The 26,214-nt window shown below is 33.5% G+C and overlaps 1 long non-coding RNA gene across 1 annotated transcript; it reads right to left on the reverse strand.

Moving 5' to 3' along the window:
• Positions 1 to 2,202: 2,202 nt before the first annotated feature.
• On the reverse strand, positions 2,203 to 26,214 carry LOC125689301 (uncharacterized). The gene is made up of 3 exons (XR_007375184.1): positions 26,098 to 26,214; positions 6,297 to 6,408; positions 2,203 to 2,304 (listed from the first exon to the last, which is right to left on the reverse strand). It is a non-coding gene; the product is annotated as an uncharacterized LOC125689301 (long non-coding RNA).

The raw sequence follows: 26,214 nt of genomic DNA on the forward strand, positions 1-26,214 counted from the left end.
AAAGTTAGACATTACAGAAATGCAGTAAGTGAAATTGAGTTTTAGTGTTCATCCATTCTAGGGAACACAAGATTAATAATGAAGTTAATAAATGCTTATTATTACAAAAACTGCTAAAAAACTGCAAACTTTACTGAATAGGATTCTGTACATTTTACTTAGAACTACTCCTAGAGAAGACCAAGTCTTTAGCCGTGCCACACAATGACAGTTGGACACATACTGTTTCTCAAAAATCTTGATGATGTACTTTTTGTCCAAAACTTATTATCAGACTCAACATCTTCATGATAAACAATGGGAGAGATTTGGTTGTAAGCAATGACTAAACATGCACTTGTTGCTGTATAGCAATAAAACAGATTCGTCATCATTCTTAATATCAAATCACAGTTAAGTGCAATATAGGTAATGTCCCAGTGTTAATGAATTTCCTCAGAAGTGAAGAAAATTAATTTTTTTTCAAGACTCGGGGACAGAGAGTAGAAGTATAAAAAGTGTGAAGAATGAGGAAGTACAAAAATTGTGGAAAACGTATTCAGGGAAGGACATACAATCTGGTTCTCCTTCAGTTTACCTTTTTTCTGGCTAGCAAGAAGGAAGATACGAGCTTTACTGCCAGTCATGAAGGCAGGAAAAGCCTGACTGCATCGGCATAGCCTCAAACATCAGAATTGAGCCCAGGTTAAAAGAGAGCTTGGTTTGTATGTTCCAGCTGTGGTTAGATATCAGTAAGGTTCCAGTTGTGTTTGGATGTGAGATGTGACCTACCCACTTATCTGTCAGATTGACTGAGCTACACATAAGCAAAGAGTTTTTGGTGCCTGTAAAAATATGATTTCTTCTGGAATTCCTGGAAGCTGTGTATGTGCTCTGAGTGACATTTCTAAATTCTGTATATAACCGGGATAAAACACATTTATACGTAATGATGATTATATGCCTAGGTTCTAGCTCAGTTGTGTTTTGTTCAATCATTGGCACAAAGTTTACATCTGGCAAAGTGCTGTTAACAGACTTCTGAAGAACATTTTACCTTCAGACTGTTTTTCATATTTTGAGACTGATAATACTCTTAATTTTACAGAATTTCATATTTCATGATTCAGTACTGCAATGGAAAATCACTTTTGTCTAAGATCTGGCTGAATTTTTCTGAGGTAAGAATTAATTTGTCCAGCATGTAAACAGGTGCCTATTTTTTAGTTGGAAATAGCTGTGATGTCCCTGTTCATTGCAAGGGAGTTGGACTAGATGGCCCTCAGAGGTCACCTTCCAACTCTAATTCTATAATTTTATGAAAAAAAGCATAAAAAAGCTTTTAACCATAGTTTCACTATGACTGAGGACATTTCTCCCAAGAACTACTGATCTGCCATAGTTTACCTAACTCCAGTAGTTATTACATGTAGAAAAATACCACTGTTGATCTAAATTCTATACAATATTTGCTTTCTAGCATGGTTAGTATTTCTGCCAAACTTAAGCATGAGTTAAATATTGTATCCTTTTCTGGTTTCCAGAAAAGAAATATTACCTCTTAGGGACTATGGTGAAAACTCCAATGCTCAAAGTAATTATCTAAAACCACACATCAGTTCCAGAACTGCTGTATCTTGAGATCCAAATCTGCATATAGTGATTAGGAGACACAAAATATGGTACTCAGAGAAAATATTTGCTGAGTTTTATTCATCTATCATTGAGTGTATTTGTTAGTTCACTATGTTATAAAGTTTTCTTCTTCATTCAACAGAACTTCAAGAGTGAATGAGCTGAAAGGGTCCAACATATGTGCACTGCTCTGAAAGGCAGGTAGGAAACAAACAGATAAGCAAATGAACGCACAAAAGATGGGCAAGCATTGTCAAGGTTGGTTCAAATACTTTTACTGCTTTGGGAAAGAGAAAAATGGATTTGATACATAGCCCACAGTATACGTCCTTTCCTATCTGGAAAAGCATCAATTAATTAGTTAACTATTCACAGAAGTACTTCTTTTCCTCCCCACTTTCCATTCCAGTTCTTTCTATATTTGAATTCCTTTTCATACTAAATTTAAAATATTTTTTGCCTCCATGTTAAGGCAAATATGCTTTTTTACAAATGAAGAAATAATAAATAGGGTTATTGTTATGATCTGTGTAAGAAGGAGAAATGGGGGAAGGAGAATGGAAGAACTGTGAGTAAAAATCATATTACCATGAATAAAATATGCTTGATTGTCAGATCAGAAAAATATGAGGCCCTATTCTTAGCAAATTCTCTTCCTCCTTGTGCAGTTAAGTGGATGGAGGCACTGCACTAAAAAAAAAAAAAGCAATAATATAATTATCAGTCATATATTCCTGTTGAGAGCTTCATCTAGAAATGATCTAGAAATGATGTTAACATTAGGTTATTAAACTGTACAATCACAAATCCACAAATTTGCATGTAGGAAAAAAAAAGGCTTCGTAAGAATGTTGTTCTGTTATTTGAACAAAAAATGAAACACTGATTGATACAAAACAAACAAACAAATTGGACATGTTTCTTTGATGTTTTATACCTTTTCATCATTTTTTTCTCTCTTTCCATCACAGATAAACCTTCTAAAACCTGTAGAGTATTACTTCCTACATGTATAAATGAGAATCAGTCCTAAATAGTAGAACGGGATTGGGACTTCCACAGAGTGATTGAAATGGAAATTTGTCTAGACACAGAAACTGAAATTGCTGTTATGACTTTTAATAATATCATTTTCTTCAAAAGAAAATGCTAGTATGCCAACTATGCCTGTATGCTTAAAAATACAATATGATAACACTGGAGCAGCTTCTTAAGAAGTACACATATCTATATGTTTTAATACATACAATATTTTTTGTTCATGTATGAATAAATACTTTTATAAAATCAGTGCCAATTAAAACATATTAATGCATGCATATAAATTTGTATATTTGTATATCTGTATAGACGTGTATATATATATAGAGAGAGAGAAACAAAGAAATGTATGTGGTGGGACCTTGACAAATTATGTCAATCTTTATTTTAGGTGACAAGCACAAAGACAGTACAGCTTCTCCAGTGTAAAAAAAGCTAAGCTTTAAAAACACAAAAATATTCAACTAGATCTACATAAAACTTTAAAATAGAAAGCACATATCTATTGAAACAAATTCAATGAAAACTTGGAAATAAATGTTCCTAGTGGCTGCTTTATTCTTTCTGTATTACTGTGTCCATCCAGCCATTTTTTCTGGTCCAAAGCTTTCCAGCTGATGTTGATGTTGTGGTCCTTCTGCGCAAAATTCCTTCCTTTCCACCATTTCAACAAGAAGATCTTGAATTTGCTTCACTCTGTGCAGGTACATTTCTTGTTCCTGGCTTTGATCCCGCCTAGCTCACCTTAATTTTTGAAAGATTTTCAATTCTGAGGAAGATTATCTCACCTTTCTTTAGTGTTTTGAACTGAGGAAAAGGCCAGTCTGCTTATATCTTGCTGCTCAGCCTCACATTTTTTCTTAGTGTTGCCATAGGCAAAAAAAATTAAGAAAAAGAAAACAATCAGATTCACTATTCCTCTAGTCATCTACCTACCCATGTGTACACATGCACTCTGGTGTAAGATATACTTCAAATATATATAATTATTTCTTCAGTGGAAAATAATACAAAAATAATCTAAAATAACTTCTACATTTCTAAACATATACATATACACACTTTATGATTAATATAGACATCTAGTTAAAATGATGTGCCTGTCATATGATAATATAATTATTAGAGTATATTATAAATAAGTTTATAACATATTAGAAACACCTTACTTGAACAGTTGTTATTGGTTAATTTTACTGTCCCTGCTCACAGAAGGTGAAAGGTGTGCTTCTTTTCCAGAGAGGATCTTAGTGACCTCTAGCTGAGACAAGGTTAGGAATCATCAACCTCCCAGACTAGGCCATGGACAAGAATTTATGTGGAAAGTTTATGTAATCAGTGGGTAGTGTGCACTGAATTGCTGTCTGTATGTTTGCTCTTTCTGCTTTCTTGATCATCATCTGTGTTTCAAGGTTATTAGAATCATAGAATCATAGAATTGCTCAGGTTGGAAAAGACCTTCAAGATCATCAAGTCCAACCACAAAATGCTGGCCCAGGTGTTTAATAGAACAGATCTATTCAACAGAACCCTTTATTAGCATCTTTGTCATATCTAAAAGCTTAAGTCCATAGAGAGCTGAACTGGATATTTTTTTGTAATCTTAAAGCTATGAATGTTTTAAGTTGATTTTAGTATTATTCTATCCTCCTTATTCATACATAGATTTATAATTGAGGGATAAAGATAAATAATTCAAGTTTATTCTCATTTAGCATTTCTGGTGAGTGCCAGATGTACACATGTACACATGTGTTTCTACTTCTGCAGCATAGTCTGATAAATACTTGAATGGATAAATCTTATTGATTTGATACCATCTTACCTATATTAGTATTTATAAAAGATACATACTCGTTTAGTATTTCTACACTATACTCATTTAGTATTTGTATACTGCTGAAGTGTGTTTAGCGTTTTTGTTTTTGTTTTTGTTTTTTTTTTTAACTCCTTGATTTAAAAAAAGAAACTTATAAGATTAGGATTTGCCATGGATCTCTATCTTTTCTTTTAATTGCAACCTCCCGTGGAAATCAATGATAACATTAATGAGATGAAGAGCTCCTAGCTGGATGTCTTCTGGGCATTTGCAGATTACACATTTCTTATTGCATTTCAGTGGGAAACCTATGAGGCATAAAGTTTTCTTTATTTTTTCACCATAATTCTTCATCACACCTCAGTAGATAGCACTGTGTGCAGAATAGGTGAAGAGTTAAGCAGCAAAGTATGGGGTTTATTTTCACCTGGTTTTTAAAGTAAATGTTCTATATTCTTTTTACAGTAATGCTTATTTACATTTCATTGTATTTTCATTTAGTTCTTTATTCCCTCACTGCTCACTTTATCTAGTTATTTGTATGCACTTTGGGTTTTCAATTACCTTCACATTACATATTTGAGTAGCACTGTTTTAAATGTGTATTTTAACAGCACAATTTGTGTTGACAGAATGATTTGTAGAGCTGCAGCAAGCCACTCACTAGAGATTTGAGTTCTTGTGCAGAAACTCCCTGATCTAGCAAGCTTTAATTCGCAAGCTTACTGCTGTTCCTCCATTAAGATAGTGATGAAACGAAGAAAGGAAATTGTTCTGCAGAGCTCCTAAGCTATTAAAAAATTCAAACCTGTTGAAATCACATAGTACTATGACATTTGCAACAAGGTATTGTATCAGTCATAATTTTCTTTTAATTGAGAGCAGGTAGAGGAGAGTATTGGGAATATTCAAGTGCAAGTTAAGATGATGGAAAGAGAAGGAGGAAGTGAGCAGCCTTACTATATTACTAAAATAATTTTTCACTCTCTACTCTTTTAAATCTTGTATTCTTCACACTTTTTAGATAGAGATATGAAAGCAAATGACATCCCATCTTCTCCAAGGGTTTGCTGGTTAAGGTATACTGCAATAATTTAGTGTTCTGGATTACCAAAATTTTCCACCTAAATTTCTCATCATTTATATCACCAAAAGAGTTGTACATAAAAGATAAGTGTTCTCTTTCTGGGTAGAAAGTTTAATGTCAAGTTGAATTCAGAGTGAGTATCAGTCTTATAATAGTTTAGATATGTATCAGGGGAAGGACAAATAACAAAAAAGTTAAAACTCAGTGCTTTTACATGTTGGTAGCAATAAGTGAATTGCTTACATTTCAAGTTTCTTATTCTGAAATGAAACTGTGATTGTAGGGATGATTAGTTTTTTGTAAAAAGTGAAAGTAGAAAGAAATCACTGCATGTTTAGAGGAAAATAAGAGTATGTCATTGAAGCAAGTGTTTTGTTGGTAATTTGACTGAGACAATATAAGTACACAGGACACTATACTTCAGGCTGAAAACAGAATTTTATCTTAGGTTGAACAGAAGCAAGTCCAGTCCTTGACATTTATGATACATGGCAATGGATGACAGCATCTATTATATTATCCGTTACATAATTACATAAGATACTATTAAGTGTTTACGTAAGTAGTAATATTTCATTACCTTTCCAAAATGAAACTAGCGATTAATACTTATTCCATAAAGCATATTCAAAATCCTCCAAATAAAGAGAGATTTAGACACAGTTCATAATGTACATTGGTGTCTGTTTGTCAGTTTTCCCCTTCCTAAAAGAATTCTCTTGCAGATATACTCACTTTCCTATGGTTGGTCACATTTTTCTCCTTGTAGCAGCTTTCCATTAAATCACAACAATGCTGGTTTTGAAATCAAAAGCTTTTCATGGGCATCTTCTGATTCTTTGTTCCTCTTCCATGAAAAATAAATATATAAAAGAAATATATAAAAGAAATATTCTAGGAGATACAGGTTATCAGAATCACTGCATGTGCCATATTCTTGTCGGTAGTTAATGCTCACCCTTCCCAGACACCTGATACCACATCTTAAAGATACTGGAAATGGATATTTTTTAGGAGTTCTAAAATAAAATACTGCTAAAATCACAAATCTAGTTTCACTTACTTGTCATATATTTATACGCATTCTTAATTGTAGTTTGTGCATGTCAAATATCTCTTAAGAGCTGTTTCTTCCTTTCTTATATTCAAATGAATGGTGAGAACTAATATCTGCAAGTTATTACTACTATTACTTTTTCTACTACTACTAAGAAGCCTGAGTGGTCTTTAGCCAACAGTCTTTTAACCAACCTTTTTGGGGATAAACTGTGTTTGGATGACTTATTTTTGCACAAAAATTCTAAGCTTATTTTTCCTGTTTGTTTCAGTAGATTCATCAACTGTCTGTTTAACCCTCTCTTGTGCAATGTGGAGACTAAAATAAGAAATCTGATACAATTATTATTACATTATTTATGCTGACATTTCATGTTATTTAAGCATTGACTGAGAGTTTTTAAATGTAACCTCCAAGTACATACCAAGACTAAGAACCAGATGATGAAATAGAGGATTCTTGTAAGATCTTTTAAGATTCTTGTGCCGTATTTGTTTATTTTTGTTTATTATAGTAAATATGAGAGAAGGAAGTCTCTAAACAAGAAATCTGGAAGTCCTTTCTTTCACAGATACTTGAAATTTTTCATCCTTTCATGTCAAAACTATCTATTTTGTAAAATAATTTCCAAGAAGTACTTGTCATGAAAAATTAATGCTTCTATTTCCCTAAGAAAACTTACTTGGTTCTTTAAATGATGAAAATATGTTATAACTTGGTTAAGATCTAGTAAATTTAAATGCAGCTTTCATTTCATTGTTATTTGATTAGGAAATTGCTTAGTATACCAAAATTCTTTGATATTTTAATCAGTTCTATGTAAGAAGTAATCCGAATATTAAAATATACATAGTAATTTCTTTAAACAAATAGAAATATTTAAATTAATTTATTTTGCAAATATTTAATTACTTCTTAATAAACAGAAGATAATTAATGATTTAATAGTAAGAAACAGAGACAGTACCTTTTTTGATGTCTAAATTTGAATACTTCAGAATTGTTTTATTTCTATATTTTTAACAAGTTTATTAAATTAATTTGAAATTGATCTCTAACTCTGTTCAAGCATAAAGAATGTAGGTCCAAACCTTGACTTTGCTGGCATAAATGTCTTTCATTTTTATTGAGCCTGAATTTGAAAATGATAGCAGAAAAAACAAACAAACAAACAAAAAACAAATAAACCAAACACATGTAAAATGGAGAAAAGAAATACGTATTTCTTTTCCTTTTCCTTTTCCTTTTCCTTTTCCTTTTCCTTTTCCTTTTCCTTTTCCTTTTCCTTTTCCTTTTCCTTTTCCTTTTCCTTTTCCTTTTCCTTTTCCTTTTTTTCTTTTTCCTTTTCCTTTTTCCTTTTTCTTTTCCTTTCTTTTCCTTTTCCTTTCCCTTTTTCATCAGAAAGGGTGCAGTCAAGCACTGAATAATTAGTTTTCCTCGGAAATAGAGAAGATATGATTTTGGATTGTCCTGGTACACAGCAAGAAGTAGCATGCATGAAAAGATTTTTACAATCCATGTTCATTCAGGGATTGTCTGGTCATCTACTGCCAGGGACTGCTGGTAAAACAAGCTATCATTTTGCAATTTATGATACTGTTTCCCTAGAGAATATGTACATTCTGTTAAAAAAAAAGCCTATCTCTCAATGGATAGTCAGACTGTATTCCACTTTCTAAACCAGGTATGGTTAAATCTGGTTCTGTTATAACAGAATAAGGAATCTGTCAGAACAGCAGTGCCCTTAGCTGTAACTATCCTGAGGGCACTGCCAAGATGATGGACTGCAGCCACCTTACTCAAACTAACTAGATTAATGTCAAAGGAGCTGAATAACAAAGGTAATTTTCTTTTATTTTTGGTGAAGTTTTCGGTGAAAGGAAGGGAGTAATGAAAAATACCACGGTAATTGTAGATTAGCCTGGGGCTGCCCAACCTCAAAGCCACTGGTGGTTTATGCTGGCAGACTGACATGAAGAACAGTAGATAGAGCTAATAAATGCTTAAGAATAGTAAGACAGCATTTAGAGACATCCAAGGGAGCTAGAACCTGAGGACAAACTTCTGTGTTTAGGGTGAGACTTAAGCTCAGAAAGGAAGAGTATTCTGCTCCCTTGAGCCAACTTGTGATGAGATAAACTGGAGAGGAAGATTTTCTGATTTACAGGTGCGCCTGTGCATTAAGGAACAGGAATTGTGATTTCCTGTCTCCTGCTCCCACCAAATGAGATGACATGGTGTTGTGAGGCGTGACTCAATTTTAGTAAGAATCCCAACAAGGCTTCCTGTTAAAATAGTAACATGCTTTTTCCCTCCTTGGCATACCATCCAGAGTTAAAACAGCTAAAACAAGTTTGTTGTTGTTATCAGCAATCTGACTGATACCTATGCAAAATAACAGGTATGAAGGAGAAAATATCATTTGTAGTTTTCTAAAATAAGTACATCTGTTGATAAAAATAAATAAATAAATATACATGAGTTTAAAAATAGCACTACTTGGGTTGCTTTAGAAAAAAAATACCTTTAGGTAGCTAATGATGACAGCTGGAAAAAATAGCCAATATAGCCAATTCTTCTGATTAAGAATATTAAACTTGTGTCAAGTAAGTAGCTTAACCCAGAGCAGGCACTTTTATGAAGAACACATACATATTTCTTTTTGTTTTCTCCACTAGGAAACTGTAACTGAAGGTTTAAAGACTTTGGATTTTATTTCATAGAATCTCAGATTAATAGAATGCCTTGGATTGGAAGGCACCTTAAAGCCTACCCAGTCTCAGCCCCTTGTTGTGGGCAGGACTGCCAGCCACCAGCTCAGGCTGCCCAGGGCCCCATCCAACCTAGCCTTGAGCATCTCCAAGCATGGGGCACCCAGAGGAGCTTCTCTGGGCAACCTGTTTCAGTGAATCACTATCCTCTGAGTAACGAATTTCCTCCTAACATCTAATCTAAGTTATTTCCTAATGAAATTTTAGTGTAGAACAACCTAATCTCATATATTTATGTAACCTGTAATTCAGTGATTACTTGCTCTATTTGAAGATTTTCCTGTTTGAAAATAGTCACTTAGTGTCTCAGTCTTTCCTGTGACCCAATTAAATTGTTCTATCTGCAATTAGTTTAATTAATTGTACTAATATGTTTATTTAGGTGAATATTTGCTTGATTAGAAATTTTAATCAAATTAATAAAATGCACAGAACATGTTTAGTTTGTCAAATTTCAAACTAGATTATAAAATCTAACAGTTTAGCTAATTTCAGGAAATAATTTTGCAAGTAATTTGAATCTGCTTTCAGAGCAAAATAATTCAACAGATGTTACTCCAGCTGTATCCTTTCCCTACCTCCCCCAAAATATATGTAGACCACTAAATTAGACTATTAAAATACAGTGGTCTACATCAAAAGTTGTCATCTTGAAAATTCAAATGTCCACTTAGTGTTAATGACATATAAATTTTATAACTGTTTTAGTTGTAGTTTTTTTAACCTTAATTTTAAGTAGTCCCTAAATATTTGAAAATTTACATTCATAATATGGCCATAGAACCCTCAAAATTGTGACTGCTAAAGTACGTCTTCTCATACAAATGTTTGTCTCCACATGAGCTTGACCCCAATTCATTTTTCAGATAATACTTAACACATGGTATCAAGGTCAGGCATTTCCCACAATACTGCAGTGCCTGCTTCTTTCTTTTCAAATGCCACTACTGTCACCAGCTTATTTTCTTAATAGCAGTGTTGTTAGAGCAGTTTTCTTAGAGGTGGAAGATTTGATTTTGTTCTTACTTCAGTCTGACAAGATTTGAAGATTTGTTGCTTCCCAAAGATGTGGTACAATCATCAAGCTGTAGACAAGGATGGATCTGAGATCAGGAAATGATTATAGCACCCTTTCTTTAAAGCTATGCCACTCTTGAAAGGTAAATTCCTTGAACCAGAACTGAGAAAAAGTATGAGAACCAGCACGTTCTTCAGCTAAAATGGAGGAAGCTTTCATGGGAGCTAGAAAACCTAGAACTCAATCCCTTATTTATATGTTTTACTTCAGATAAATAGCCATTGCACAAAATCCTGAAGATCCATAGAAGTCATACTAACACCAGCTATATTGTTTTTAATTTATTTGAAGATCCTCGTCAAAAAAATAAAAAAATTGTATGAGGGCCTCTCTAAAATAATGCCTCTTAGTTTTTCATGTTGACCTACAATGTCAGAGGCAGTGTTGATGGGATGACAGTAGAGGTTCCCACCAATTTTCCACTATATTTTGTTGCTGTGTGATAGATGTCAGTAGAGGGGCAGTCTGACAAAATGGTATCTGACATGGAAGTACATATGAAGCAAAGGTGTATCACTGAATTCCTCCATGCAGAAAAAAATATCCACTGCATTGAGGCTTGCTGAATGGTTGTGGAGACCAAACAGTGGATGTGAACACAGAGATGATGTGTTGCATTTCGGTAACAACACCATCACAGCAGCAGCTGTACAACAGTGGGTTACCTCTGATGGTGCAAATTTTCACAACTGTTTCATGAAGGCTCTTGTTCATTGATGACAAAAATGAAAAGATTATGGTAGCAACTATGTTGAAAAATAGCTTTTTGTATCTGAGAATTTGCTCTATCAAATAGTGTGGTTTTTTTGCTCTTATTATCTCTTGTAGTTTCCACGGAAATAAATAGGAGGCATTACTTTCAGAGCAACCTATGTATTTTAGTAGAATTCCTGCACTCTGACCTACCAAATATAGTGTCTCCAAAGAATCACATTTTTCACTGCTTGCGTGCATCTTAAAAATTCAATTCAGAAATTATTTTTCTATTTTCATTTTGTGGAATCAAGAATAGCTCCATGCAGTGAGCAATGGCATCCACATTTTGGGACTAAACTCTGAAGCTGTAACTGCTCTCCCTCTAGACTTGTTGATCTAAAAGTATTTATGCATAATATTATACTACAAATTTGTACCTCAATTACACTGACAAATGGAAAAAAATGGCAAGGACTTTACATATGCTCTCAAGGGTTTGTTATTTTGTAAATTGCCAGTGGGTAATTTTAAATCCCTCAGTACACATTGCTGACCAAAGGTTTTTCCTTTAGTCTCCCTACTTTTTTCCTTCATTAGTGAACCTGGATGAAACTTGAATTCTTATGTAGTTTTTGGCCAACATTCATGTAAGAAATGTTAGCAGCTTTTGTATTTGAAAGCAAAATTCGTAATTCAGCTGTACGGTTGGAGGCGTTTTCATCTTTTCACAGATGATGTAGAGATGGAACTTTCAGGTGCTAGAATGCAGTGAAATATATTATTACTACATGAAGCTGGAAGATCCTTGAAATACACTGATTCTGCAAACTAACGTGACTAGCAGTTCACGACGTTTCAACTTTTTGCGTAAAATAACTGAGCTATAATAAAGTAATAATACAATTTTTCTGTCACAATATCTATCAAATTTTTCAAAAACAAAATATTTTCAGGATAAACAAATAAAAATATATTTTAAAATATAGTTCTTGCAGTATTAAAAGTAATAATAAAGCTTACGGCATAAGTACAGTAGTCATTTTTCTCCTAACCCAGTTCTTACAATGATGTGAGATGACGAGAAGGGGAAAATGTCCAAGCAGCAGTGGACACAGGCAACTTGGTATCTGATACTTTTTAAATGTGACATCATGTTTCCAGCAAAATAATATGAAAGAGTGACCATGAACACAGGTTTTACCTGTGCAGTATGTTAGACAGTATTATGACTGTGAAGCGATACTCTGTGACTTATTGCAAAAGTTCCAATAAAATAAAAAAAAATTAAATAGTCATAGAGCAGGCAAAGGTAACCTAGGCCTCTCAACAAATGCAAAACAAATAGTTAAAAGAAGTTTTAGTAATCTTTAAACTGTAATAAAAACCCTTTCCTTATATTTCTTATATTTCTTCATCCTGCAGATGTTCAGACTTTTTTTTTTTTTTTTTTAAAGGGGAGATTTATATGGGATGTTAGGAGGAAATTCTTTCCTCAGGAGGGTGGTGAGACACTGTAACATGTTGCACTGAGAAGGTGTGGATCCCTGGAGGCATTCAAGGTCAGGTTACACGGGCCTTAAGCAGGCTGATCTTGTGGATGGCAACCCTACCCATAGCACAGGGGCTGGAACTAGATGAGCTTTAAAGTCTCTTTCAAGTCATTCTATTAATTTATGGCATGTATAGAAATACAGCTTTCTACATCATTTTTATTTAATGTCTTTCTAATGGTCACAGGATTTACTTATACAGGATGAAATTGTATAGGAAGTACAGGATGAATTGTATAACCAGGCTTTTAACTGGGGATTGATATTTGTAAACATCCATTCCTTGAGTACCCTACACTGCAGAGCAGAAAAACATTAAAAATAAATAAATAAATAAATTTTAATACAAGTATTCATTTATTTTCATCGGCTTTAAACAGGTTCCAGGACACAGGCTGATGAGGAAACTGAACACATACCTCAGAAATAAATACTGGAGCACTTCAAACACTTGCTGTACTCAAAAGTCAAAAGCAACTGTATGTGCCTTTTTTTTTTCTTCCCTCAGTTCTTCAAGTAAAGCTAAATGAGAAAGAATTTCTAGAAAGGCACCATTTGGACCACATAGCCTTTCTTTCAAATTCTGATAATCTACCCAAAGCATTTTTTTTTTCTATGGATTAATAGAGATGGTGAGGAAAACCAAATCAACCAGATAATGATATCTACAGCGTCTGTTGCAAACCTTGCTTCTCAAAGCATTACCAAAAAAAAACCCACAAAAAAAAACAAAATAACTTTTGCAGTATAGCTGAACTCTAAAAATAAAAATCTAATTTTAAACTAGGTATCAAACTGCATTTTTGAAGCCTGACAATGTTATACATATATGAAAATGGTAGGTTGTAATGAAAAATTGAATAACTTCAATATCAGAGCCTGAGAAACTCCCCATATAATTCCACAAAATTATTTCCATCAATGTTACCATGTGTTAATAAATTATTTCAGCAATGTAGCCTTAAACTGTTACAAATCCTCTGGACTACCATTACCTCAAACAGCGAATTACTTTCAATCCTCCTGAGTTCTTCACAAAGGCCTATTCCCTGTGCAGTACGGTTAACACTCATGGCTTTGAAATCTATTTACAGAGCATGGCTTCAATAATATATTTGCTAAATTTGTACTATGTACATCAGGGCCTAAAATCTGCCCATGAGCATTCTTTCAAAGTTCATGTATCTGAAGGCAAAGTTTGAACTTTTAGTAAGGTTAAATCTCCAGTTATTTGATCATATTTATGTTGATTTAGAATTACCTAACTCATAATAAATGAGGATTTTTTTTTTTAGCAAGTCTTAAACTTTTTTTAATATTCAGAGAAAGATCTTATACAGAAAAATCTTCTACAGTCATTTCATAATCTGAAGAAGGAATTAAATTACCAAATTGTTTTGTATACTTTGGATGTACTAGGTATATCTTCTTATTTGTTATGATGTCTTTTTTTAACTCACAGAGGGATTACCACTTCTTACTTTACTTTTATTACTAAAAGACCTGATCACAATATTACAAGATTAATATTTTCCTCAGCAATGGAAATATCATGATCTTCTAGAGACTGCCAAACAAACTCATACTTCCTTAGTTAATTTGTTTGTTGATGTAGTGGGTTTTTCTGTTTGTTTTTGCTAATTTATTTATTTTTAAGGGCTGGGTCTTTTGGCCTGGATACACATTCAGCAATTAAAATTTAGTTAGATGCACACAGCCCAATTTAGTGAGATCCTCACAGTCCCAGTCTCTGGTTTCTTCTGCAGCAGTACAAATATGTGCTCCCCTTACAAAATCTTGTTATAGACCTGCAAATGAGTGCAAAAACAGATATACTTCTGGGAATGTTCATATCTTTTTTATGGTCTACCTACCTTATTTCTCTACCTGAGAGTGTAAGTTTTAAAACTCCTACCTTGGTTAACATGCAAAGGCATGCATTTGACCACAAACAGCGCAAAGCAGAAACTCACTAGTAATATAAGTATAGAAAGGAAAAACAAGTGCAACAAGGTTCTGCAAGGTATATTGCTTTCATTTACTGCTTAGCAAGTGATGATCCTGATTCTTAGTGCTGTCACAAGTTGCACTTCTTATATTCTAGGCAGTTTTTTTCTCTTTGCTACAGTCAACTTATACATAGTCATAGTTTAAGAACCCAGCGTCAGAATAGAGCCACACCACTGAAACTTGGGAATATTCCCAGCTTGTTTTGTACTCAAGTTTAGTACTATTTGTAAAGCCTGCGTCTTTTGATCAGGCTCAAGAAATGGATGCTACTCAATAGCCTCTTTCTGGAACAAAATATAGAGTAAGGGAGGGTGATAAAGTATATATTAGTTGCATGTTACCAGCTGAAATCTCTACAGTCTGCCCGTATTTAAAACACTGAAAGGATGGGAAAAGTATTCTAATTTCTGCTAAGGCTGCATTAGATCAGTGATATTTATTAGGAAGTTCATAATGTAGGATTTTTTGATCCTTGTAATTATATACCTTTTATTTAAATAATTTCTCTTTTAATTTAAATCACAAATTCTAACCTTTGCGTATAATTGACATTTTTTTTCTTATTAAAATCTTATTGTCCCTTTTAAATCACTTGAAAAACTATGTGACCATATATTACATAAAATTCATGACTAATTTTCCTTTCTAGCTTTCTTCTCCAGAATTCTCACGGCAGCCTAAAGCTTATTCAGTCTTCAGATATATTTATTCTTCTACTCTTCAAATGTAGAAGAGTACTTCCAAACCCACTTTTACAGTTTACTCCATTTTGTGAAATTCTCCCTGTCTACAGGCCTATATACTACTGAAGTTTTGCATCCGACATGAATGAGATTAAATGAATAGTCATTGTTGGATTAGTCTTATAAGAAATGAATTCAAGACCACTTAAACCTGCTTGTTTATTGTGCAATAGCATTTGTTTTACTTTTTGACAGCATTTAGCAACATTGTGAGCTTCTTTACTTTAGATATTATTAAAAAGGACATTGGTTGCCAACATGAAATGCCAATTAATTTTGTAATAGAAAAATAATTTTAAAGAAAAACTAGAAAAGAAACAGAGTGAAGATTTATCATTCAGCTCTGTGACGTTCCTGGGCCGTCATCCTAATAAGTTATTAGAACTGGTGAAATATCAATTTGGCACATGGTTTCACATGGTTGCCTGCATTTCTACTTAGGGCCCATTACTTAATTCTTCTGTCATTAGGAAATTCAATCAATGATTCTAGCCAGAATTGGATAAAGCCTGATATTTATCTTTAAACTGACTATTAACGGTTGTATCAGAGAGCTATCCTGATAAAACAAAATGGATAACAAAAAATTTGGTCCTATTTTGTACAGAAGAATGGAAGTGAGTGTGAGAAGTAGATTGTGTGCAGTGGAAATTTCCAGTATTTCTGTATGTAGCATAGGATAAGTTGCCTTTCACAAAGAAAGCTTCTGAACAGAGAAAAGTTGAGACTGGGACATTCCAACCTGAGTGGAATTGGCATAGGCACTAGGTAAGGCAGGGAAGAGTCTGGTACAGGACAGAACGAGCATGCTAATTTTTGAGAATATTGTCCACCTGTCACCATAAAAAGAGAACATATCTAACACCAATGGGTTGGTACCAAACATTGTATGGAAATGTAAGGTAACAACAGTGTCAGAAGGCCATGAGCCTAAGATGCTCAGCCAATGAGTGCCAGGAGAGGCATTACCTGTGTCGGACCCAGAGCATATAATGGAATGGATATCACTGATCACGTGCACAATTTCTCCCTTGTCAGTAGGGGGTATGAGCCTGTAACTGCAATAATGAATAAACTGCTCTTCACAGAGATCTTTGCCTGATTAAAAATTTTTGATCTTGAGCATGTTTCTCACAGGAGGAGCACAAGTAAAACATATAACAATGATCAGCTTTTTATCATGGAATTATATTGATTTTTCTGAGACAAAAACAAGAAAACAAAACAATATCTCGAAGATGCTCAATTAACTTAAAGAGTAGATTTTTTTCACTCCTGTCTTTGCTGACAGAGTCTTCACTTGGAAAACAATGACTGAACTCTAAACCGTTAAATAGCTATTAAACACTCTTCTCTAAGTTGGGATACCACTAAGTATGAAAGCACATTTATTTGGACATCTAACTACCTGGTACAAATAGATAATAAGCCAGAAGGTAAAACATAGCTAGACATTATATAGCAGAAGTAATGACTACATGTCAGAAATCTTGATTTCTAATGAATAACTGTAATCAAAACCCTCTGAATTTATTAGAAAATTCACATATTTTTAATATTAAAAATAAAAAGGAATTTGAGGGGAAGATGAAATTATTCATGAATTGTTCTTCTAGCTGAAGACAGTACAGTTGTTTACTTGCCATCTTTTTACTGCTTATGTTCCAGCACTGTGCCATAAAAGAGACTGAAGAAAGAGAAGCATGAGTACCTGCATTCTCCCTTGTATCCCCAGCTACTCACACAACATCAATCGCTAGTGGGTTAGGGAAAGCTCAGCCACAGTAGGGCCCTTTGGTGATGTAAATGGGGAAATAAGGATAAACCATCAGTTTCCACATCCCATTTGAAAGCTGTATCCTTGAGCTTTCTGACAGAGGAGACTCAATGAAAAAAGGGTGGGGTATCCTTTAAAACCAGGTGGAACACTGTTTTATTTTCTGTCAGAACCCTCTCCATGTTTATTCCATTTTTAGTTTCATTCCAAGTCTAGGTTTTCATTTAATTTTTTTTTTTTTTTTTAAAAAAAAAAAAAGTAAAAAACAGATGCATTTGTCAAAATGACAATATAATTTATGGACTGGAGAATTAGTCTGGACTATATGATGCTGTTTCATAGTTGTCCTGTACTGAGTGTTTCACTATGTATGGTTTGTTATATCTGTATGTGTTTTGTTAGCTTTTTTAAAAAATGCTGTTGGAAAGATTTGGAGTAGCATCCAAACAGATTTAGCTATCCTTCACTGTATATAAATGAACACACAAATAAATGTTTTAAAATTTCTTGCTACTGCTAGAAAGAGAAGGAGTTTGTATTCTCTGAGGAATAACATCTTTGGTATCTCCTGTATTAAACCTCTAAACCTGAAGATTTTGATTGCTGTTTAACTTGTTTTTTAAAAACAATACTGAAATATTAAGATCCTTCAAACTATATCAAACGCAGTGTGTGGTTTAATATTTAAATATTTCACAGTGAAAAAATTGCTGGTGTCTGATTCAGGACTCACTTTACATGTGGGAAAACTTTTTTGTTTCAATTGAAGTTGAAGAAATTTTAAGCAAAGGAAAGATCTTTGAGTATCTGAACATTTTGGGAGCTAACAGAATGCTTTTGTGAATTGCAATGAAAACAGCAACAACAACAAAAAACCCTCTAGCATAGCTCTTTTATTCAGATATTATTCTTGTGATTTTCTATAGCATGTTGAATTGCTAGACCACAAAATACTCACAGACATTACCAACCCCTCTTTTTTGCCTATAGTTTTGGGCTGGCTCCTCAGTGGTAAAATGAAGTTGTCATCTTGTGTTACCTGTCATGCTTTCTTTCTGCTTTTGATTTAATTTCATCTGTTGTCACTGTCCATAAACTTTCATGAAATAAATAATGTTGGATAAAAGAGGTAGTCCTGAAGAGCTGTACCCTGGAATTATGCAGTTGCTATACTATTCCTCATAGTTTATTTTAAATAGCATTAAGAAGTTTGATTAGCCCCTTACACTCTACAGATTTCATTATCTTTCCAGTTTTCAGTCTTTCCACAGCTTTTTTGCTTCTTCACAGTCAACTTATATTCCACAGCAGCAATACAGATCAGTTTTCTCATATTGTATTAGAAATGTCACTCCAAACCTGATAATTCAAACATCATCTGTCTTGTCATATTTTCAATTTCACAGCTCCCAAAGGTACACGACTATCCAAAAGTCAATGGGAGTTATGTATCTAATCTGCTTAGGTGCTTTTGGAAATCTCTTATATATCTATTGACAAACTCAGTTTCTCTGTAAAACATACACCTGATTATTCTGTGGAATCCTGTCTTATACTGTATGCGCAGTATGTGTGCAGACTCTCGTTAAAATTGTGTACAGTACTGAACACAGAAGATGGATATTCTTGTCTGTTTTAACATGTGTTAAAGGGCCAAATGTGTTAAAAGGCAAAAAAAATACTTGGAGAGATATAGAAGCTTGAACAAACCATAGTGCTGCGTTCTGTCAAAATCATGTTAGGTACTTAGAGAATGTTTTTGAAGAGCTTATAAAAGCACTGTAAATATATTACTGCATAATAAAACTACTTATTCATAGCACTACGCAAAGAAAGAAAGCAGTGTGAGATATTTGATATACTTATCTGGTATCAACCAGTGGTATATAATACCACTAAAGGTATTGCAGAAAAAAAAAGATCACTCATATTTCTATATTGAATTAGAGGATCAATGGTTGGCTTTAACTTTATCATGGAGAAAGCACAGTGTGGAGGTTCTGTAAGTGCTTTCAAATATTTGATGAGAAGTGGCACACAAACAGCAAAATAATACATCTCATTGTCCATAACGCTCTGACAGTCCAACCAGAATAAATTTACCCTCTTGGTTGCAGCTGGATCACAACTGACTGAATCTTTGCTGAGATTCTGGGGGACTTTCTCAAAATCTCTTCTGAGGAATTAAACAGAAAGTCACAAATCCCTTTAAATCAAGAAAATTCCTTTAAATCTGAAGCAGCTCCGAGGGAGTGAGGTCTGATTCCTTTATGATTTTAACATTGGCCAGTGTGGCAATAGTTTTTAATGCCTTGCGGAAGCAAAGTTTTAAGAATACTGGAATATGCTCTCAGAGAAGAGAAGAACACAGAAGTGCTAGGGAATCCCTCAAAAAAAAAAATTAAAAAAAAATAGTGCCTAGAGAAAGCAAGACACTGTTTAGTTATTCCTGTTCTGGAGCCTCAGGACTAACCAGCATATTAATTTTCTGATTAACTTTAATATAGAGTAAGACAGGATTTTTAGAGATATACATCAAAGCTTGAATAAAGCTGACAAATTCCTGGCTACCAGTTTTCCCTTAATTCTTGTCCTGAAGCGTTTTTTGAATTTTTATCATAAAGATGAATATTTTACTATGGATTTCCACAGTTAACCTCAAAATGAATGTGAGTTTGTGGAGATGCAAGAAGAATTTGATCCAAAACCCTCGTGAACATGATATTGAGTGTTACAGGAAATTTTGGACTGTTTAAGTTAGGTTAGATCAGCACAAATATGTTTTTTGAGATTAAGGTTGTTAAACAACTTATTATTTTCTTTGTGTGCAATGAAATATTACATAAAAATGGAGAACATGGAGCCAGTATACTACCCTCGACTTTAAAGTTTGTTTATAAATCTACGATGTTTCTGATCTGTGGACTCAATGTACCTCGCATAACAGCTTTATTTGTTAAACTGAAAACCCTGCTACAGACAACAACAAACACCTCATTTAAATGAGTAAAAAACTTATTCTTAGGCTCATTAAAATATTATCAATAATCAAAATACAGTGCAATTGCTATCATTAGTCCAATTTACAGCTCTACTATTACTGATTTCAAAAATCCTTGCTCTCTTAAGAAAATAAAAATTGCATATGCTCTCAGCCTATAACTCAAGAAGGAATTCTATACGGTTTCATGAAAAATGAAGGAGTTCAATAAGATTTCATGAGAAAAAAAATTAACAAATATTACTGATTTCAAGTCATACCGCTAAGTATTTTTTCTGCTTGCTGTAACAAACATCTCTGTAGTAAGCAGATTGTTGTTCATTTTAAGATTGATCAAATGATACCAAAGCTGATGTAAAGAAATAAAACAGTCTGACTCTGGGCATAATGGGTTTTTGCTTAGATCACTGATTAAGAATGCCAACCTCAAATTTTACTGTAATGAAAAACATTCTGGAAGGATCAAACTAAATGCTTACTTTAAAGATTAGAAAACTACTACTGGGTTTATTGCATAGTCCTTACTAGCAACTAGCATCTACTAGCAGATCACAAACACAGACAAAAAAGTAAATCAACTATATATTGGAGGGCCATGAAGATAATCAGAGGGCTGGAGCACATCTGAAGAACGGAAAAGAGAAGGCTCCAGAGGAACCTTATTATTGCCTTCAAATATTTAATGGAAGATTATAAACAGGATATAGATCAACATTTTATACAGATATACAGTGATTGGATAAGGGGAAAAATTTTTAAACTAAAGGAGGGGAGATTTAGATTAGATATCCAGGGAAATATTTTACTGAGACAGTGATGAAGTACCAGACTTGCCAGCGATTGTGAATGCCTCATATGGGGAAGTGTTCAGTACTGAATGGGATGGATGTGGCCGGGACCTGGACAACCTGATCCAGAGCTTGATCTAGCAGTTGGAAACTGTGCCCATAGCAGGAAGGTTGGAACTAGGTTATTTCATTCTCATATGCTTGTTTATCTGAATAAAATCTAAGCAAATTAGAATTTAGTCACCAATGTGATTCAGAATATTTAGCTGTATATAAATATACATCTTCACAGCTTGCATCATTTAACACTTCTGGGACATAACATATAACTATATAACTATATTTTAATAAGTGTAGAAATCACGTAGATAAATTACATAGATTTGAATAAACCTTAGTACATAGTTTTTTACATTGTTTGTCATTGACTGTTTTTTTTTTGTCCCCATGAAGAAATACAATTCATCAGTGGTTGTTTTTCTGACTCATATAAAACCAAACTTAATAGAGAGTTTTTCATCACCTTTCTCACTGTAGCATTTAACATTTTTGTGCTCAGTTTAAACAAAATTACAGAAAATATGTTCTTCTTTAAGGCCATTTTTTTTCTCTCTGAAATTTTTGACAAAAATACCAAGTTGGACTGCGTCCTTGACATAAGCTTTCTCATCAGTTTGAAAGCAGATCACCTCTTATAAAGAGGTTCTGACAAGTCAAACGCAATGCCATCTTTTCTTACGGGAGTTTTATTTTGAAAAAAGATTTTTCCTCCTTAATGCACTTTTGTTTTAAAGTGCTCTAATTTCAAATATGCTCAGAAGTTGCTCTCTCTGCAGTCTGTAGATTCTGAAAATCTCTGAGGAGTGTTTGCCTGTACTAGTTTACATGAGTTACAGACAAGAGAGCTTGCTCTTCCTGTTTCTGTGAGTCTTTTCTCTTATGCTTTAAAGGAAAAGTAAGCGAATTTGCAAGCTTCGGGAGAAATATAGTGAACCAGCACATGTTCTTCAGCCCTTCCATAAATTTATTGGGCAACTGAATCACAAATAAATTTTACACTAATGGTAAGGATAACGTGAAACTTTCAAATATTAATTATATAGCGCACAGATTGTGAATGTGTGTCCGGTTATGATACACTTAGAGTAGTCTAAAGTCAAAAAAGATATTCTGCAAAACATGGAAAATTTTATGTAAGTTTAATGACCATTTATCAAATAGCAATAATATAGTTATCCCTTTACTAGGAATAAATTATTTTAAATTAATATTCATAAATAATAAATTTACTGAAGACATGTTATGGAATCAACTGTTATATACACCAGATGATAACAGCAGCTTATACTACCATACAGCCGTCTAGAGATACATTTGTATCATAGTCAGTGTCTAAAACAAACTTTAAAAACCCGTTAGTCATGTATGAAAAGAATGCTAACCGTAGCTCATTAAATAATGCTAAACTTTACACAGAATTTTTCTCCCATATTTTGAAATTGGTCAAGTGTGCATATGGTAATATGATCATATTAATTTTCATATAATATTATTAAAATATCACATTTAATAAGGAAATCCTCCAAAAGCCAGTTTATAAAATAACAATGCATAAGCAATGTGACAGCATAAATGATTACCCCAGTTTTAAAAATGCATTATTATTTTATAAGGCAGTCTCACTATGTCCAGCTACTAAGTAAAACAGATGTGATGGAAAAAGAAGCTAGACAGATTGACACATTTTTGACCCTTTCTCATGTATTTCCTGAAATGAAACTGTAATTATTATGCATGTTGCAGGTTATGCTGATGAGCTGATAGAGGAGGTTGTCAAATAATGCAGCACACAATCACTCAATGACATAATATAAGAAAGAGTAGAGCAGAATTTCCAAATCTTCCTATACCACATAAGCTTCCAGACAAAATGAGTTCTGGGAAGCCATATGTCACACTTAGGCAAATTAGACATGCATATGTTGTGGACAAGAAAACACCCATTAAAAAATAAGGAGATGAACCATTTTCAAGTTACTATGTGGGATCCAGATCAATCATTCTGTATAAATGAGAGTACTGAGATACACATTCCTAATTGTTGCCAAAAGGATACACCCAGTTCAGATCAAGTTGCTATCAGCTACTATAATTCACATTGTAAAAAGAGAAAATTATTTAATTTGAAAACTCTATATTAAATCTGAGGTGGATTGCACCCTAACGTGAAAACATTATCTGATAAGAGTCAAAGAGAAATGTCAAAAGTGTTTTCAATCTTTTTTTTTTTGAATGATTATTTCAAAAGACCCATAAGGTACTTTACAATTAAAATAATAATAATAATAAAATTACTGATGCCATTACATCAGCCTAGCTGATTATTGGAAAAGGAATACCAAAGTACATATTCATTCCACCTGGATTGCTAAATTAGAGCTGTATAAATGCTGCCAAGTTGTTCAGCAGAGCCTTAGGGTGGCAGCATAGTCTGTCACATTCTGATGCTCCATACTCATGTTCTGTTTGTTCTAGGGTGTTTTCATCTTTTGTAGGAATCTGTTTGATTCTGAATGCTCTTTGTCCTGAATAACAAGATTTTAGACTGTACTTCAAAATATTTATATTTTACAGAAATTTTAAGAGAATAAATTTGAAGGAGAAGGAAAAAAAAAAAAAAACAGGAGGGAAAGTGAGAGTGCATCTTTAAAGTGACTTGCTTTGTTTTGTTTTTTAATCCCTGAGCTTTTTTAATCTAAAAAACATATTATCAAATTCAGATATGTTTTAACCAATCCTCCTGAGATTTAGCAATTTCAAGTAAGCAATAAACCCTATAATCTGCAATATTTTTATTACTTTATTTCCATAACTAATTTTGTCATTTGATGGGTTGGAAGATATATTTCTTAACCTACCATGTTCATCCTGCAAAACACTAAAAAGCAAGAGGAAGAAATAATATGCTTTATTCTCCTCAAGTTCTGTCATGATATTTTTAGTTGCCAAAATACATTTTCTTTCCTGTTTATATTTCAGTACATGGTGATAACATGTGTCCCATCTTATTTAAATTTACAGAACTGGACATGGAACGAAAGACAATGTAAACATGCAATTTAAAATTTAGGCAATATGTTAGGTCTAATAGTTTTATTACAATGACCAATTGATCTTTGGTCATCAACATTTATTCCTTATGCCATTTTCAACAAGCGAAACCTGTCTCCAGTGATGAAATTCCCTAGTTCACACTGTGAATGATTCAGACTGAATACATAACCCTTGCTACATCCTGCAGTACTGGGGATGCCCTTGAAGGTTTTTGTCTCTAGTACTAGTCATATTTAGCCTTATTTAGTGTTGGAATTCCTGTGAAACAATGAATATGACAGGAATATAGGCAACAAATTGCTTTCTATATAAACGGAATATAAACGCTGTCTAAAAATATAATCTCATAGAAACAGATTTTTAATAATCTTCTCCTGAAGAAGAAATTTAAATGACTCACTACTTCAAAGGTCAGATACAAAATACAGCTAGTGCCAAACTTAGCTGAAAAGCTGTAGCATTGTCATGGACAATAGAGTATCACTGCTCACATCCTATTATAAAAATGTTGGACTTCTCTACTCAGAAGATTAAAAAATTCTAGCTGTAATCCGGGTCTTGTCTGACATGACATTTTGGAAGCAAAAGCTCAGAAACTTTTATACTTAGCAGTAATAGGATAACATGCTACAGTAGTTACAGTAATTGCCCAACTTTCCTATTGCTTTTTTTTTTTTTTTTAATCCTCAATTCTCTCCATCTTCCACAAGGAAAAGCAATACGTATTTCAGGGAAAAAAAAACAAAACAAACCAATAAAATCAAGTTCTCTTATCCTTTTCTGCAATGTGACTGATAGACGTCACAATGATTTATACAAGTGACTATATTTTACTTTGAATACAACAAAAACACATCAATACTGGACCAAAGATTATGGAGGCATTCCCTCTTGATTAACTTGTACATTTATACTTACTGTGAAGATATTTTTCCAGAATTATTATTTGTGCGGACTGTGATCGTTGCAGATATTTGTGAAAGCCTTTAGAAAATGAAAATATTCCTTTTTCTTACTTTACCCAAATTTTCCTGTTAGTTTACTGAAACAGGCTTTTGAAGTACTATTGGTTTTGTTTTTGTTTGTTTTTTATTTGGGCTAAAAAGGAAGGTTAAAATAGGCACAGATATGAATTTGGAATAATGCACTACTGGAAAATCTGCACAGTTTTGTTAAAATAGGGACTAATAGACCAAATTAAGAAATTTTATCTGAGAGAGAACATGCTGAATTTTATACAACTGCTAAGAAAACATAATAAATACATATAATAAATTGCAGCAATTATAATGTTCTAAACTGAGAGGATTAAGAAAAAAAATGAGCCGAGAAAGGAGGGATGAAAGGAGGGGAGAGAGGAGAAAGGAGGGGAGAAAAGAGGACAAAAAGGAGAGAAGAACAAAGGAGAGAAAGGAGGGAAGAAAGAAAGAAGAGAACAGAGAGGAGAAAGGGAAGAATCTTGGATGAAAACAGTAGGAAAGTTAAGCACTGCTTAAGGCAAATGATTATATTAATGTCATTGGCTAAATGGAATTCTTCATCAGAATTATGGGTAATGTTTTGGAAAAGTATGAGCAGACTATCAGCCTGCAAGATATTAAACATTTCATTTGGACATTTATACATTGCACAAACATGAGCAAAACCAACATATAGTGTCAGAGAAAGACTAGCCAGAGACAGTAGTCAGTAAATTAGTTAAGATTTGTGTTACGCTGATTAACAAGAAGAAAAAAATTAAATATGTGTTAATACTTAATAAAAGATAATAGAAAGAAAGAAATGTGCAAGGTAAGAGGGAAATAAATTATTTTGTTTGGTTATAAATAATGGATTGTATCCTTGGTCTCAAAAAGAAACAGTTGAAATGAAAATAATAAAAAAAGTTTGAGGACATCAGCCTCTGAGCAGCACGGGTCTTCCAAAAGGAGATGCTGCCCACTGCCCTTACCCTTCCTCCTGTGGCGCGGCTGAACTCCCTGAAGATGTGCCCCACCACATCCCAGGCTGAGCAGCTCCGGGTGTTAGAACTGAGCAGATCCTTGATGAAATACAGAATAGCCGTCCT

The sequence above is a fragment of the Lagopus muta genome, chromosome 1 (genome assembly GCF_023343835.1).
Source record: "Lagopus muta isolate bLagMut1 chromosome 1, bLagMut1 primary, whole genome shotgun sequence".
Taxonomy (NCBI): Eukaryota; Metazoa; Chordata; class Aves; order Galliformes; family Phasianidae; genus Lagopus; species Lagopus muta.